Source organism: Sapajus apella, unplaced genomic scaffold (assembly GCF_009761245.1).
Source record: "Sapajus apella isolate SASKATOON/1434 unplaced genomic scaffold, GSC_monkey_1.0 scaffold15, whole genome shotgun sequence".
NCBI lineage: Eukaryota > Metazoa > Chordata > Mammalia > Primates > Cebidae > Sapajus > Sapajus apella.
This window is the reverse complement of record NW_022436955.1, coordinates 1,424,039-1,440,365: the sequence shown is the minus strand read 5'-3', so window position 1 is coordinate 1,440,365 and position 16,327 is coordinate 1,424,039. Positions and strand designations below refer to the sequence as shown.

At 46.5% G+C, this 16,327-nt stretch overlaps 1 pseudogene; it reads right to left on the bottom strand.

Moving 5' to 3' along the window:
* Nucleotides 1-3,084: 3,084 nt before the first annotated feature.
* Nucleotides 3,085-3,574, bottom strand: LOC116555822 (annotated as a pseudogene).
* Nucleotides 3,575-16,327: the final 12,753 nt, after the last annotated feature.

Genomic DNA, 16,327 nt, shown 5'->3' with positions numbered 1-16,327 from the left:
AATCCACAAATATGTGAAAAACAAACAACAAAATCCTAAATAGCTAGTGGGTAAAAAGAAATCATAGGGAAAATTAGAGACGAGATAAATGAAACAAAAACACAGCACACCACAACTTGCAGGATACAGATGCAGCTTCCTCATAATGTCTATATTAAGAGAGGGAAAGGCAGCCAGCCGCGGTGGCTCACGCTTATAATCCCAGCGCTTTGGGAGGCCGAGGTGGGCGGGTCACCTCAGGTCAGGAATCCGAGACCAGCCTGGCCAACATCGCGAAACTCCGTCTCTACCAAAAGTACAACAATTAGCTGAGCGTGGTGGCAGGCATCTGTAATCCCAGCTACTCATGAGGCTGAGGCAAGAGAATCGCTTGAACCCAGGAGGCGGAGGTTGCAGTGAGCCAAGATCGCACCACAGCACTCCTGCCTGAGCAACAAGAGCAAAACTCTGTCTCGGAAAAAAAAAGGGGGGGCTGGGGAGAGAAAGACTTCAAATCAATAATCTAACATTCTACCTTAAGAAATTAATTTTTAAAAAGAGCCACAGGGCGCAGTGGCTCACACCTATAATCCCAGCACATTGGGAGACCAAGGTGAGCAGATCACCTGAGGTCAGGAGTTCAAGACCAGCCTAGCCAATATGGTAAAACCCTGTCTCTACTAAAAATAAAATATTACCGGGTGTAGTGGCACACGCCTGTAGTCCCAGCTTCTTGGGAGGCTGAGGCAGGAGAATTGCTTGAATCCCGGAGGCAGAGGTTGTAGTGAGCTGAGATCGCCTCACTGCACTCCAGCCTGGGCGACAGAGTGAGACTCCATCTCAAAAAAAATTTTTTTTTAAAAAAGAGCAAAATAAACCCAAAGGAAGCTGAAGGAATGAAATCATTTAGATTAAAATGGAAATAAATGGAATAGAGAATAGAAAATCAATAGGGAAAACTGATGAAACCAAAGGTTGGTTTTCTGACAATACCAACAAAACTGGCAAACCTTTAACTAGACTTACCACAAATAAAAGAGAGAAGATACAAATTAATAAAATCAGGGCAGGGCGCAGTGGTTCACACCTGTAATCCCAACACTTTGTGAGGCTGAGGCAGCTGCATCACCTGAGGTCAGGAGAATCGCTTGAACCCGGAAGTGGAGATTGTGCCACTGCGCTCCAGCCTGGACGACAGAGCAAGATTCTGTCTCCGACACCTTTCATGATTTAAAAAAAAAACAAACAAAAAAACAAACAAAAAAAAACCCTCTAAAACTAGGAATAGAAGCGACCTCAAGCTGATAAAAATGCATCTGTGAAAAACTACTACCATCAGTCTTAGTGGTAAAAGACTGAATGATTTTCCCCTTCAATCAGGAATAAAATGAGAATGTCTTATTGATCATTTCTATTCAACGTGTTATCGGAGGTTCTAACCAGGCAATTAGGCAAAAAAAGGCAAGCAGGTCAGAAAGGAAGAACTTTTCCCATTTACGGATGATGTCATCTTATACATAGAAAATCCTGAAAGAACTACAAACAAACCTACTAAACAATGAAGGTGGGCCGGGCATGGTGGCTCATGCCTGTAATCCCAGCACTTTGGGAGGCCAAGGCCGGGAAATCACTTGAGGTCAGGAGTTTGAGACCAGCCTGACCAGCATGGTGAAGTCCCATCTTTACTAAAAATAATGAGTCGGGTATGGTGGTGGACACCTGTAATCCCAGCTACTCAGGAGGCTGAGGCAGGAGAATCACTTTAACCCCGGAGGCAGAGGTTGCAGTGAGTTGAGATTACATTACTGCACACCAGCCTGGGTGACAGAGGAGACTCTACTTCAAAAAAAAAAAGAAATAGAACGTGGTTGCAGGATAGAAGATCGACATGAAAAAATCAATTGTATTTATATATACTACTCATGAACAGTCAAAAATACAATTATGAAAACAACTCTATTCACAATAACATCAAAAGTATAAAATATTTTGGGGCCGGGTGTGGTGGCTCATGCTTGTAATCCCAGCACTTTGGGAGGCCGAGGCAGGCAGATCACTTGAGGTCAAGAGTTTGAGACCATCTGGCCAACATGGTGAAACCCCACCTCTACTAAAAATACAAAAATCAGCCACACGTGGTGGTGCATACCTGTAATCCCAGCTACTCGGGAGGCTGAGGCACGAGAATCGCTTGAACCCGGGAGGCAGAGGTTGCAATGAGCCGAGATCGTGCCACTACACTTCCAGCCTGGGTGACAGAGCGAGACTCTGCCTCAAAAAACAAACAAATAAACCAAAAAACTTTGGAATAAATTTAACAGACTTGAAATATTTTTATACTGAAAATTACAAATCTTTGCTGAGAGAAATTAAAGAAGGTCTAAATAAATAGACATTCTCTGTCTATGAATCAGAAGACTCGTTATTAATAAGGAATTTCTCCTCTATTTGACCTACAGAGCCAATTCAATCCTTCTCAAAATCCAAGCAGACTTTTTTCTTTTTGCAAAAATTGACTAGCTCTTTCTAAAATGTATACTAAAAGACAAAAGGCCTAGAATAGCAAAAACAATCTTGAAAAAGAATAACAAAGTTAGAAGACATAATTTCCCAATTTCAAAACTTACTGTAGATCTACAGTGGTCAAAAAAATGTGGCATTGAATAAGGATAGACATACAGATCAATGGAACAGAAGTGGAAGCCCAGAAATACACCCTTAATATTGATGTCAATTGATTTTCAACAAAGAAGCTAAGGCAATGCAGAAGAAAAAGAATAGTCTTTTTAACAAATGATGCTGGAACAATGAATATCCATGTGCTTAAGAATAAAGTTAGATCCCTATATCACACCATAGGCAAAATTAAACTAAAACTCGATCAGAGAACTAGAGTTAAAACCATAAAATGTTTAGAAGAGAATTGTTGTGACCTTGGGTTAGGCAAAGATTTCTTAGATGTGACAGCAAAAGCACAATCCATAGAATTTTAAAAATTGATAACTTGTATTTCATCAAAATTAAAAACTTTACAAGATACCATTAAGGAAATCTAAACATTGAAAGAACGTATTGGCCAGGTGCGGTGGCACGTGTGTAAGTATTCTATATATTTTGGATACATGTCTTTAAGCCAACTTTGTCGGCAATATCCAAAGCATCGTAATTAGGAGCCAGTCAAACATATGCCTTCTTCTACCCATCATGCCTAATCAGAGTGTTGACCTTGGCCACATCAGTGTCACAGAGCTTCTTCATGGCCTGTTTGATCTGGTGCTTGTTGGCTTTAACATCCACAATGAACACAAGTGTGTTCTTGTCTTCTGTCTTCTTCGTGGCAGATTTAGTAGTCAGTAGAAACTTGATGACAGCATAGTGGTCCAGCTTGTTTCTCCTGGAGGTGCTCTTCCGAGGATATTTAGGCTGCCTCCGGAGTCACAGCATCTTGGGCCACAGGAAGGTGGGTAACGTGGGGATCTTCTTTTGTTTTGTGGCTGTGGACACCTTTCAGCACTGCCTTCTTGGCCTTCAAAGGCTTCAATTTGGCTTCAGTTGTAGGAGGGGTATGAGCTTCCTTCTTTGCCTTTGGTGCCATCTTGTGAAAAGAGTCTATTTCTAGATTTTTCATCATTTATTCTATTACAGAGCACTTTAAGTTTTTAGTTCAAATGTTTGTTTCATTTTTAAATATAAATGTCTATGTATGCTCCTTATTTATAAAAATGTAATTAACACTTTTTTTTTTTTGAGATGGAGTCTCACTCTGTCATCCAAGCTGGGGTGCATTGGTGTGATCGTGGCTCACTGCAACCTCCGCCTCCCGGGTTTAAGCAATTCTCTGCCTCAGGCCCCCGAGTAGCTGGGATTATAGGTGCATGCCACCACACCTGGCTAATTTTTGTAATTTTAGTAGAGACAAGGTTTCACCATCTTGGTCAGGCTGGTCTCGAACTCCTGACATCATGATCCACCCACCTCAGCCTCCCAAAGTGCTGGGACTACAGGCAAGAGCCACTGCATCCGACCAAATATAATTAACTTGTGAGAAAGATTAACCTTGGATGCAGCAGGCATTCCAAATTCACTTATTTTTGTTTCTTTTTCTTTCTTTTCCAACTAAGATCAACTTCTGCAGAAATTCACTTGATTCCAATAGCTTGTCTGAAGACTTATTGGAAATTTCTCTGTACCTAATCATGTTGTGTAAATAATAATAGCTTAGATCTGAGTGTGGTGGCTTGCCCCTGTAATCCCAGCATTTTGGGAGGCCAAGGCGGGAGGAACTCTTGAGCCCAGGAGTTCAAGATCAGCCTGTAGTCCCACGTACTTCAGTGGCTGAGGCAGGAGGATTGGTTGAGCCCAGAAGTTTGAGGCTGTGGTGAGCCATGACTGCACCACTGCACTCCATGCCAGGTGACAGAAAAGACCCTGTCTCAAATAATAATAATAATAATAATAATAATGAATTTTTGTTTTTCCCCCAATCCTATGACTTTTATTTCTTTTTCTTGACTTATTGCACTGGCTTTTACCTCTAGTGTTATATTACATAAATAAATTAGATATTAAGTCATTAATTGGTTGAAAAGATAATCATTGGGAAGGCACTCCTCTGGAAGAATGTGTTAGAGTTGCCAGCCCCTCTAACTCACCCCTGCTGTGCTGCTTCTTTTTTTTTTTTTTTTACTTTAAGTTCCAGGTTACATGCGCAGAATGTGCAGGTTTGTTACATAGGAATACATGTGCTATGGTGGTTTGCTGCACTATCAACCTGTGTCATCTAGGTTTTAAGCCCCACATGCATTAGGTATTTGTCCTAATGCTCTCCCTCCCCTTGATCCCCACCCCCTGACAGGCCTCAGTGTGTGATGCTCCCCTCCCTGTGTCCAAGTGTTGTCATTGTTCAACTCCACTTCTGAGTGAGAACATGTGGTGTTTGGTTTTCTGTTCCTGTGTTAGTTTACCGAGAATGATGGCTTCCAGCTTCATCCATGTCCCTGAAAAGAACATGATCCATTCTTTTTTATGGTTGCATAGTATTCCATGGTGTGTATATGCCACATTTTCTTTATCCAGTTTATCAACTGGGAATATACCCAAAGGATTATAAATCATTCTACTGTGAAGACACATGCACACATATGTTTATTGCAGCACTATTTACAATTGTAAATACTTTTCTTTTTTTTCAAAACAGAGTCTTGCTCTGTTACCTAGGCTGGAGTGCAGTGGCCCAGTCTCGGCTCACTGCAAACTTCACCTTCCTGGTTCAAGCAATTTTTCTGCCTCAGCCTATTGACTAGCTGGAATTAAAGGCACCCACTATCATGCCCAGCAAATTTTTGCATTTGTAGTAGAGACGGGGTTTCGCCAGTTGTCCAGGCCAGTCTCACACTCCTGACCTTGGGTGAATCTGCCCTCCTCGGCCTCCCAAAGTGCTTCTGACATTACAAGTGTGAGCCACCTCGCCCGACCCCCGCTGTGCTTCTGACATGGGGAAAGCAGAAACTGGAGCCATCCACAGGGAAGGATGTGAGGAAGTGGGAGCCAGGGCTGACCTAAGGAGAATGTAGCAGCAGCCACCAGAGAAAAAGATGCAGACCCAGAGAGCAGCTGGGTCACAAAGATGGCAGAGCGCCAGCCGCAAGAAGCAGTAGGTTCTGTGTCAGAGGGACAGAGGAGTCTCAGACCAGGGCAGGAGGCTGAGCTGCTCAAGGATCCCCCAGTGCCACTCTGCCCTCCGCTGCTATTCCCTGTTTCTGGGCATTCTGTGTCCCTGCCTGAGAGGCCCAGGCACATTCTTTCTGTGTTACAAATGCCTGTAAATTCGCCATCTCCCTCTCCAGAGGACCTGTCCTTCCAGAGCACTGAGGCAAGAGGGCCCCTGGAGGGTGTAGGGGTGTCTCTCTGCTCCATCTGGGACAGCCCCCCTTCCTTGACTCCCACCTTCCTAGAGAATCTTCTTTCCTCTTGTCCTAACCTCTAGGTTTGGATCCCAATCCCGAAGCTGGGAATTTTCCCAAAGCTCCACAAGCCCTTTTCCCAGATTGCCCCTTCTGCATACTGTTAGAGTGAGCTCCAATTTTCTCTTGGAAAATCAGTAAGTCAGTATGTTCAGCTTTCTTATTCTTTGATTCCCCATTTTAAAGTTTAACTTCCTCGTTCTCTTCACCTCCTGGCCTCTAGTTTCAGCAAATAACTTTCCCGCCGGCTCTCATCAGTAGTTTACACCTGTTCCCTTCATCGCTTGCTCTGTCCTGGATCGTCCTGAGTCACCTGTTCTGTAACTGCCCTTCCCACCAAACTACCCATCCTGTCTCTCGGGCTTATATCCCTGCTCTCTTTAAAATAGCTAATCGGAATTAGCTTACACTATGCGGTCGAACCCTAGCCAATAGGGGAACGACACAGCAGTAGGGGCTACCTGTGTCAGGAATAAGAACCCCCCACGTGTCCAAGTGTGCTCTGCCATTGTTCCATTTATGAGATGCACCGTTCTATAAAAGCAAAAATTGCCTTGCTGAGAAAATTAAATTTATGTTCGAGTGCTGCTACTTTGCGGCACCGAGGAATGAGCATTTTTGTTTCTAACAACACCACCCTTCAGGGGTCTTCAACACTGGGTGAGGTTGCAGGGAGGGTTTCTTGGAGCCCCAAAACAGCAAGATGGAACCGAGCAGAGGTAAGAGCATGGAAGGAGACTCCACATCTAGTCCTGGACCACACGAAGCTCCCCCTGAGCTCAAATACAATGTTTGAAATAGCAATCAATAACTACATGCCTTTCTCTCTTTAGGTCTTTTATGTTGATTCGTTTATTTAATTATCACAAAAATCTTTTGAGGTAGGTACTCTTTTTCTCTCCATTTTACAGAGAAGGAAACTGAGACTGGGCACAGTGGCTCAGGCCTATAAATCCAGCACTTTGGGAGGCCAAGGCCAGTGGATTGCTGGAGGTCAGGAGTTCAAGACCAGCCTGGCCAACATGGCGAAAACCCGTCTCTACAAAACATACAAACAATTTAGCCGGGCATGGTGGCACCTGCCTGTAGTCCCAGCTACTCAAGAGGCTGAGACACGAGAATTGCTTGAGCCTGGGAGGTGGAGGTGGAGGTTGCAATGAGTCAAGACCACGCCATTGAGTCTCCAGCCTGGGTGACAGAGCGAGACTCTGTCTCAAAAACAAATAAACAAAAAACAGAGAAGGAAGCTGAGGCACCACGAGGTTAAAATGCTTGCCAAAGTGCACAGGTGTAAGTGATAGAGCCAGGATTCCACAGAATCCTGATGCCAACCTCCATGTTCTCAGCTCATACATCCCACTGATCCTCACAGTCCCTGGGCAAAGCGCCCACCTCTGAGCCTCAGCTCATGCTGTTCCCTCCTACAGGAATGCTCTTCCTCCCTTCATCCAGCAAAATGCATCTTTCCAGTCGAGAGCCCTGATATGTCCCCACCACGTGCACACACACCAGCATGTGTGTCCTCCTCTGAGCTACTGGGCAGCCACTTCCAGCACAGAGTGGACGTGCCATGCAGCCTTCACCCAGCCAGGGCCTCGCTCCCCACTGAGCCAGGAGCACTTCCCGGCAGGCCCTGGGCCTCAGGAGTGTCCTCAGCCTCAGGCACACAGCAGCCTTGGCCAGTGCCATTCTGTGTTCCAGACAGGACTGGCCTCCCCCTCTGACTTTCTGTACGACTTTGGATAAACCACTGCCTCTCTCTGGCCTCAGTTTCCCCATATCTAGGGATCCCAGGACTGAGATTTTTAAAAAATATTTTCTGATTGTTCCTCAGCTGCTGAAAGCTCTGGGTCTTCCTGCCAGAGAAATCACCTGGGACCTTCCCTCTCTGACCGTGCTGTGGAGAGAAACCAGGGAGCTGCCGGGAGGGCCAGCGGGACTTTCTGGGATCCCAGGTTGGACTTGGACTTTCCTGGAGGAATATCTGAGTCACCTTCCTGTCTGAGGAAGGAGTTCAGCTGCTCTGTTTTGGGTGATGAAAGGCCAAGAAAGGGCCTCTGTCCAGACATCCACTCTTCCTGCCCAGGCCTGAGGAGGACCCTCCAGTGCCAATACCCCATTGATAATAATAATTGTAAGTATTATTTATACACTACCTTCCCCCACACTCATTCACAGTGCCCTGCAGTCCCCAAGCCAAGGAGACAGAGCTGTGGGATAACAAGGATGATAGGCTGGGTCAGACCAGAGATCTGGTGCGAGGGTTGCTGCTCCTTCATCTCTCCAAGCCTCAGTTTCCTCATCTGTAAAATGGGACAAGGGTACCTGTTTCCTTAGGTCACTGTGAAGCATACACGTGCAGACTGCACAGTGCCTGGCACCTAGCTAAAGCTCAACACTCTGGAGGGAGCAATGGTCTAAGCCTGGTAAATACTGGTCAATACCTGACTCAGACCGCTGTACAGATGAGAAGATCCCCTGAGCAACTTGGGAGCAAACAGCAGGTGCTCTATCCATCTCCATGCCACCAGCATCCAGCACATGATAAATAACCAAAAAGCCTAAAATGTCTTCCACTTCCCGCTCAGCCCCAGTAGCTGTGTGTCTTTGGGCAATCTGCCTTCCGTCTCTGGGCCCAACCTCTTTGGGATGCCTAAGCTCACACTTCAATACCTACGTGCAAAGGAGCAATAGGTTACATCAGGAACTCTGCAGTTGGCAGAGCTGGCCTGGTATGATTTCTGCCTTCGACACAAACTAACAGTGTGATTTAAAAGGAAAGGGGAAGTTCTTTTACCTCTTTAAGCCTCAGGAGTGCGTGTATATGTTTGTTTTGTTTTGTTTTGTGTGAGACAAGGTCTTACCGTGTTGCCCAGGATGGTCTCAAACTCTTGACTTCAAGTAATCTGCACCCCTTGGCCTCCCAAAGTGCTGGGATTACAAGCATGAGCCAGCCTCAGTTTCCTTATTCATAAAAAAAAAAAATTCTCCCTACCTCTCAATATTGTTTTGAGACTTCAACACATGAAAAGTGCTGGACACAGCTCTGGACATCATAAATGCTCAATTAACTACAGATGATTTAAGGGTGAGAAAAGGAAGTGGGGGGTTTGGTTGAAATGGTTATAAACCATGTTGCGGGAAGCCAGAAGAGAGAGCAACAAATCCCAGCTGGGAGATGTAAAGAGGGGAGGTGACCCACACGAGGCCACACAGTTATTGTGGCAGAGCTGGAAGGAGCTCAACAGACCGGACCCCTGTTTGGGCTGGAAGGCAGCCATCTAAGGGAGCGGGCGCTGGTTTCCTGTATTCCTTCCGAGAATCTGAGGCGTCTAAGACAAACAAATAAATCTTCGCCTAAGTTCCATTTCACTCAGTGAAGGAGCCTTGTAAAAGGATGTGTCTGAGCAGGAAAAGTTTTTCCCTACCGATTCCACCTTCAACTTGAAGAAGGAGCTCTGAACTGGGATTCAACACTGGATTCTAGACCTCTCTGGGCCTCAGTTTCCCCTTCTGTAAAATAACCAGATTTCATGGGCATTCCTGTGCTCTTGCAAACCACCACCAAGATACATTGTTAAATGGAGGAAGAAAGAGAACAAGGCCAGTGTGCATAGAAGATGACAGTTTCAGGAGAAGTGATGGCGGGGAACGCCTGTATGCATCAGCTTATATATCCAGAAAATTCCTGGAGGGCTACAGGGGAACCAGCACCATGGGGCTTGCCTCTGGGGAAGGAGGCGGGAGTCAGGGGTCAAAGGAAGGTGTTTGTCTGTTTATTCTTACTTCGCACCTTTTGAAAGTTAAATTATGCAAAGACAATCCCTGTGGGGCAGATATATATACACACATGCACTGTAAAAAATAGAAAAGTCTTGAAATCCAGCACTTCAGTATTTTTTTAAAATTATATAAGATCGACTGCAGTTTGGGTTTCCTTTTAATACACTGAGATTCAAAGAAGAAAACCCCAAAAGGCAGGATCTCTGGCCAGAGACCTGATGCCTGTAGGAGGAGGAAGTGGGGGCAGAAACAGGAAAAACAGATATACAAGGTTAGAAAAGCCAAAACTTATTATGAAAGTTATAAAAAGGAAAGCGAAAGCCTTTGCCTCCCTCCCCAGAGGCAAGGTAATCAGAGGAAATCTCTGATAACCACTTTTTGTGATTCATCGGGGCCATGGGAGAATTAAAAATCAATAAATAAAAAGAAAAAGGAAACAAGTTGTGAAAGCAAAGTTTCCATTTGATTTAGCTCTCATTTCTGGCAGGAGCTATATCTGCAGGTGATTTTGTCCTGTTTGCCCAGGCACTGGATGGGGTTCCATTCTCCTTGGTCAGGTATACAAGCCCCGAGGCCTCCCGGAAGCAGCATCCCTGTCTTCTCAAAGTTAGGCAGCGACATTCGAAGTGGATCCTGGGGAGGGGGAGGCCACCCAAAGCCTGCTCAGCCTCATGCCCTGTCCCCTGGCAAACAATCTCAAGTCCTGACTGTGGCCACCATGGTCCTTTCTCTCCAGAACCACAAGCATCTCCCCAGCCAGGCTGAGAAATGTGGCCAGGGGTTCAGGACGTCGACACCTTTTTCCAGCTTCTTTTTTATTATAAAAATAACTCATGCTCATGGTAAGAAATTTCAAGAGCACAGAAGAGCAGGAGCCTCCTTCTCATTCCCTTTCTCCATGGTGAACTGAGCCACCAGGTTTCCCAGCATCTTCCAAGAGTCAGCCCCAGGAAGGGTAATGATGCCCATTTTATAGATGAGGAAACTGAGGCATGGAGAGGGGAGAAACCATTGAGGCCATGTGCTAAAAAGTGACAAAGGTGATATTTAAACATGGGTCTCCTGCCCCCAAGTCTAGAACCTTCCACAAGTCTACCAGGAGTAAAGCTCTGAACAGCTCAATCCCAAATTCATAGCGGTTCTTTGCCCCATCCTTATTGCTCCTCACACGCACCACACACACACATACACACACACACACACATGCACACACATATACACACATACATGCATGCATACACGTGCACACACATATACACACATACACGCATGCATACACGTGCACAGAGACATACACACATATACACACATACACACGTACACACATATATACACACACATACACACACACAAAACCCACAGTGACTAGCCCAGTTGCATGAAAATGCCCTCACACACACTCACCCAGCCCGTTGCCCTCACCCCCATAGACAGACATCTATCTCTGAACCACCATATACACTTGCACACTTAATCATACATGTGCAATGTACAAAAACACTTTAGACACTCACACGTGTTCGCACTTCCAGAGACACAAACACACACTTCTACACACCCCCAGACATAGACACTGGCACACACCCATCCCCACCAGCCTCCCCTCATACCCTCTGTGAGAGCCCACCCCTCAGAGATGCCACATCCCTGTTGTGGCCAAGCCATCACCGCCAAAGTCCGGTCCTCTCTGTCCAATCAAGCCCTAGTTGTGGTCTTCCAGGCAGGTGCCACCTGTCCCCCAGTCAAAGCTGGGCCTTTCCCTCAATGCCCTTGCCTTTCTGCCCTCCTGTCTCATCTGGGACAGGCCAGCTATTCCCAGCTGTCTTTATTGGGACCAAGAAAGATTCTAAGGCAGCAGAATTCTTTTTATTTTATGTATTTTTTTTTTTTTTTGCCCAAGCTGGAGTGCAGTGGTGTGATCTCAGCTCACTGAAACCTCCACCTCTGGGGCTTAAGCGATCCTCCTGCCTCAGCCTCCCAAGTAACTGAGACTACAGGCATGTGCCACCATGATCAGCTAATGTTTGTATTTTTTGTAAAGATGAGGTTTCACCATGTTGGCCAGGCTGATCTCAAACTCCTGACCTTAGGTGATCTGCCCATAAGCCAGCAGAAGTCTAAGGCTTCCTGTCCTCACCTCTCCCACCCACATGGCACTAATGCCTTGAAGAGTTTTGATGAAGAACCTTGCAGCTCACCACTCCTGCCTCCTGAGGTGTGCACAGATAGCTTAAAAAAGGACCCTCTGCTCCCGAGGATCTGCACTCACTCTCACTCAGACCCTTTTCCTCTTTTCTGAATGTTTCCAAATCCCTTACCTCAGTTTCCCACCAACAGTTCTCAGAGGATGGGGACCTGAACATTCAGTCCATTTGGCTCACTTGTAAATATGGTTCCTGAACACTCCAGAGACACCTGGGAACTTCACAAAAACACACAGTCCTGCCCCCAGACCCACGTGGGGCCTCTGGGGCTGGCACAGGGTGGCCACTCAATCTGACGGCCAAGAGGTCAGTTGAAGAACTGGGCAGGTGGCAAGGGGAACGTCTTTCTCTTCCATAGGCAGACATTAACCAGGAGAGATTAAGATCCCCCAAAATGTAATCTTGAGGACTTCAGCACAAGTACTGAGGGCTCTAGTTGGGGTGCTGTGAATATATGGGGGAAACACCCTGAATTGGGGATTTATTGGGTGATTCATTCATTTGTTCTTTCAATTAATAAATACTTCCTACAAGGAGGCCAGCCTCAGTGACTCATGCCTGTAATCCCAGCACTTTGGGAGGCCAAGGCAGGTGGATCACTTGAGCCCAGAAATTCGAGGCCATCCTGGGCAACAGAGTGAGACTCTGTCTCTACAAAGAATACAAAAGTTATCCAGGCATGGTGGTGCAGGCCTGAAGTCCCAGCTACTTGGGAGGCTGAGGTGGGAGGATCATTTGAGCCTAGAAGGTCGAGGCTGCAGTGAGCCATGATTGAGCCACTGCACTCCAGCCGGGGTGACAGAGCAAGACCCTGTCTCAAAAACAAAAAAAGTTCCTATAAGGAAGCAGGCACCGAGATCAGTGGGGAATGAAGAGTCCTAGTAGGCCTAGCCAACATGAGTGTGGGGTCTAGTGGGGACACGTGTAGCCTAAGACTCTCCTCTCCCTCTCTCTCTCTCTCTCTCTCTCTCTCTCTCTCACACACACACACACACACACACACACACACACACACCATGCCAAGGGCTCTGGTGCACACACACACACACACACACACACACACACACACACCATGCCAAGGGCTCTGGTGCAGACAGGGCAGCTGACCCAGGCTGCAGGTCAGGGAAGGTTCCCCAGGGAGCTGAGGGCAGGTGAAGGCGTTGAGTTCAGCAACTTGGAATCTTTTTCAGACTGCCTGACCTAGAAAAACATTGCGTCAGACTCTGTCATTTTGATGAGGAACTTGATAAACAAAGAAACTTGCTCTATATATCTGCTGAAACCTTTGGAGAACAAAGGAGACATCAGTAATGTTCTTTTTTTAGAATGAAAAGTAATTGTTATGGCTCTTTTCTCTTTCATATTGCAGAAGCAGTGCATTTTGGGAAACATGACTCCCCCAGCCTCCACCCCCACCCTCACCCCCGTCCCCCGTGTCTCTGGCTGGGGAACAGGGCACCTGACTTGCACCACCGGTGATGACCTCCTGTTGCCTGTCCAGGCACCTCCCCTGGGCAGACCCACCTGTGCCCCTGCTGGCACATCTTCTGTTAAGGTCCCCAGGAGGAAGGACATGGTTTGGTCTTCTAGGATCTGAATCCCAGCAACCATGGAGAAAGATCAAAACAAACAGGCCTAGAAAAAAACAGCATCAGGCATTATCAAAATCCAGAAGGAAACGGGGAGCTATTTGAAGATAAAAGAATTTCTAGAGGAAATGTCAAAACTCTGAGTGGCTCCACGCAGGTGGGAAAGGGCTGCAGCTGCTGGAGCCTGCCCTGCCCCAGGGTTGTGGCCCCCATTTCCCTCCTTGGAAGCCCCACTTGGATGGGCTTGGGCCCCAGATACGACTTGCAACACTGGGTCCCAGGACTTTAGGGGCTAGCTTTGTCTCTGGAAACCTGGAGAAACGTCTGCACCCACTCTGGGCTCTCACGATGCACACAGGGCCAGGAGCAGCGGCTCACGCTTGTAATCTCAACACTTTGGGAGGCTAAGGCAGGAGGATCATTTGAGGCCAGGAGTTCAAGACCGCCTGGGCAGCAACATAGTGAGAACTTGTTTCTACAAAAAAATGTGGGTTTTTTTGTTTGTTTGTTTTGTTTTTAATTAGCAGGGCATGGTGGCACAAACCTGTAGCCCCAGCTACTCAGGAAGCTGAGTCAGCAGGATCTCTAGAGCCCAGGAGTTTGAGGCTACAGAGAGCCAAGACTGAACCCTGCACTCCGGCCTGGGTGACAGAGCAAGACCTTTCTCTAAAATATAAATAAGGCCGGGCCCGGTGGCTTACGCCTGTAACCCCAGCACTTTGGGAGGCTGAGCAGGTGTGTCACTTGAGGCCAGGAGTTCAAGACCAGCCTGGCTAACATGGTGAAACACCGTGTCTACTAAAAATACAAAAATTAGCTGTGTGGTTGCCTGCGCCTGTGATCCCAGCTACTCTGGAAGCTGAGACAGGAGAATCATTTGAATCTGGGAGGCAGAGATTGCAGCAATCCGACTCCAGTCTGGGCAACAGAGTGAGACTCTATCTTAAAAATAAATACATAAAATAAAAATAAGTAATGATTTTTAAATGATGCCTACAGAAAACCTGTAGTGATTAAAAGGAAAATGGAATATTTGTCCCTCTGTACTGTACCTTCCCCAGGATCCCTGGCTTTCCTGGAGAAATTGATGCCCCATCTCAATTCAACTCCATACCACGCTCGGTTCTCCTGAGGCCCATCTTCTCTCCGTCCCATTCCTGGGCCTTTGCTCGTGATGGGCTCCCTGAAATGCCTTCCCCTTCCTCTCCGCCCATCTAGGTCAGACCGGTCCTTCTCTGCCCCCCTTCCCCAGCACCCCGCCTCTTCTTTGGCCTCCCTGGAGTTATTTCTCTTCCACTGAGGCTGCTTCATTCAATCAGGCAGGATCTGATCTCTTGTTTCCTGATGTTGTGCAGATGAGCCATCTAAGCTAGCACGGCCCCAAAGGAATATGACAGAAGCCACATAGGAAATTTAATGTCCTTTTCTTACTTTTTTTTTTCCTGAGATCGTATGAGATGGAGTCTCACTGTGTCACCCAGGCTGGAGTGCAGTGGCGCAATTTCAGCTCACTGCAATCTCTGCCTCCCAGGTTCAAGCAATTCTCCTGCCTCAGCCTCCTGAGTAGCTGGGATTTTAGATGCATGCCACCATGCCCGGCTAATTTTTTTGTGTTTTTGGTAGAGATGGGGTTTCACCATGTTGGCTAAGCTGGTCTTGAACTCCTGACCTCAAGTAATCCACCCGCCTCAGCTTCCCAAAGTTCTGGGGTTACAGGCATGAGCCACCGCAGCCAGCCAGAAATTAAATATTTCTAGTAGCAGCATTGAAAAAGTAAATAGAAACAGTGGAAATTAATTTTAATAATATATTTGTATTTAACCCAACATAGACTAAGTATGATCACATTAAAAATTAATAACAAAATAGTTTACATTTTTGTTTTCATATTGTCTTTGAAATCTACTTTGCATTTTACACTTATGATCCCTCTCAAATTCAGACTGGTCACATTTTTATTTTATTTTATTTTATCTTATTTATTTATTTTCCATTTATTTATTTTATTGCATTTTAGGTTTTGGGGTACATGTGAAGAACATGCAAAATTGTTGCATAGGTACACACGTGGCAGTGTGATTTGCTGCCTTCCTCCCCATCACCTACATCTGGCATTTCTCCCCATGCTATCTCTCCCCAGCTCCCCACCCCCAACTTATTTATTTTTTTTGAGACAGAGTCTTGCTCTTTCACCCAGGCTGGAGTGCAGTGGTGCAATCTCAGCTCACTACAACCTCCACCTCCCGAGTTCAAGCGATTCTCCCGCCTCAGCCTCCTGAGTAGCTGGGATTACAGGTGCCCACCACCATGCCCTGCTAATTTTTGTATTTTTAGTAGAGACGGGGTTTCACCATGTTGGCCAGGCTGACCTCAATCTCTTGACCTCAAGTGATCCACCCGTCTCACCTCTCAAAGTGCTAGGATTACATGCGTGAGCCACTATGCCTGGCCTGGGCTGGCCACATTTCAAATGCTCAAGAGCCAGTGAGTGAGTACTGTGTGGGACGGCACAGATCCAGGCTGTATTTGTCTTTGGGTTACATGTGGCAGAGGTTCACATTAAACTGGCCTAAGTGGAAAAGGGCGTTGGCACATGAAACTGACAAGACCAAGAGGGCTAAGCTCAGGGACAGCTAGATCCAGGTGTTCCAATGATGTCAATGTCATCAGAGAGCTGACATTGTATATTTTCCAGCTTTCCTTTTCAAGTAGGTTCTGGATGGCATAGCAAAGACAGCCACTACCCGTTCAGCCACCTGACCCTGCACCCAGCTTCTCTATTGCAAGTGTTCCCCCAGGCCAGACTCCC